Consider the following 1994-nt stretch of genomic DNA (forward strand, 5'->3'; position numbering starts at 1 on the left):
GTAGGGGATGTAGAGTAGGAGGTGTAGAGAAGGGGATATAGAGTAAGATATGTAGAGTAGGGGATGTAGAATAGGGGATGTGGAATAGGAGATGTGGCTCTTTCTTGTGCCCCATTTCTTTTTCTGATTTCTTTGACTCAAATGAATAGATCATTCATATGTGCTATGGATGTATCTACATTTTAAAATAATTACTTGTAGAACATTAAAAATATTTAGTTGTTCCTATAACTTTTGCACAGAAAAAACTGTTTAGTTCCAGAAATTAATTTTTTTTTTAGTTCTTAGTACAATTCAACTTAATTTGGGGGACAATTCCTTAGAAAAGAGTGTTATTGAATATTATTATTAAATCTACATATAGAAAGGAAATATAGAAAAGATGCACAAAACATTTGAGCAGGACTAAACAGACAATATATCAGATCATTCCTTTTTAGTTCTTGTTATTCATCATTTTAACCTGAAATGCTGAATATTTTATGAGACAGGATCTTACACCCTGTAGTGCAGGATGGTTTGTAATCCATTGCACAACCTAGGGTAGTCTCAAAGACAATCCTTCTGCCTCAGCTTTCCCAGTCTTGGGAATAGAGGTTTGGGTCACAATGCCCAGGAACATCTTGAGTTTTATTCCATGCTACTCTGAATTTGGAAGCATCTCCTGGGGTTGGTAGAAAAGAGAGAATGTTGATGCATAATGAAAGAATCAATCTTGCTAGTGGGTCAAATAAATAAATGACTATCATATTGGTGAATGGAAGGAGAAATAAATGAATCAAGTAAGAGGTTTTGGTTTGGTTTCTCTTTCTACCTTGTTTAAGACAACCAACCAGGTCATCCATTGTAACTCCATACTTTAAAAATATTTGACTTTGTCCATTCCTTATTATTTGCTACTGTGATGTCCAGTATCTTCTCTCTTTTTCGCCAAGGAAACCATCCATATGTTTCTTGAAGTCTTTTCTTCTTTCAGTGATCACGTGAATCTATGCCTATGTCCCAGGGTACTAGCATAACTGGTCAGATGAGCATGGACCAACATTCATCCATTTATAATAAAACAGCAGTTTTGCTGAAGGACTAGCAAGTCTGTGGGGAAGTAAAGAAGGATGTGGGAAAAGGAGATCCTGTCTGTCTGCTGGCACTGTTCCAAGGGATGTAAATCAGATTGAAGCTGTGGAAAGCTATTTTGCCATCTTGGGTTATCATGATGGATTTTATTCAAAGGATACACAGAGAAAGGCTGTGGGAGACACTCTGGTTTTTAAGTGTAATAGTTCTTAAAATCTGTCATCACTTGACAGCATTTTTTATTTCTTTTATGCCAGCTGAGTTGGATTGCTGTCAATTTGACAGGAGAGTTTGTACAAATATATCTCTCTCTGACACACACCTACCATCCTTATCAAGCCAGTGAGATTGCTCAGTGGCTAAAGTTCTGACCATTAAGACTGATGACCTGCATAATGGGGGAACCCACAGAGACAGCTGACTTCAGCTCCTGGGAGCACATGGACTCTGGACCAACAGTTATGGAGCCTGCATGGTACTGACCTAGGTCCTCTGCATGTGTGTGACAGTTGTGTATCTTAGTTTGTTTGTAAGGCTCTTAGCAGTGAGATCAGGACCTGTCCCAGGCTCTTAGCTGGCTTTGGGAACCTGTTCTCCATGCAGGGGGAAGAGCTTGGTCATACCTCAAGGTCTTACCTCATGATGTGCCATGCTTTGTTTAAGCCCATGGGAGGCTGGCCCCTTTTTGAATGGAGATGGAGGAATGGAGGAGTGGATGGGGAGGAGGTAGATGGGAGTCTGGGGGAGGGGACAGAAGTAGAGGAGGGAGGGGAAACTGTGGTCAGTATGTAAAATAAATGAAAAAATGTTAATAAAATAAAATAACTGAAAATAAAATGACTACCAAGAAAGGGAAGAAAAAGAAACAAAGAAAGAAAAATAGAAAAAAATGAAAGAAACGACTGATGACCTGAGTTCAA

The sequence above is a fragment of the Peromyscus maniculatus genome, chromosome 4 (assembly GCF_049852395.1).
Source record: "Peromyscus maniculatus bairdii isolate BWxNUB_F1_BW_parent chromosome 4, HU_Pman_BW_mat_3.1, whole genome shotgun sequence".
In the NCBI taxonomy this organism is placed as follows: Eukaryota; Metazoa; Chordata; class Mammalia; order Rodentia; family Cricetidae; genus Peromyscus; species Peromyscus maniculatus.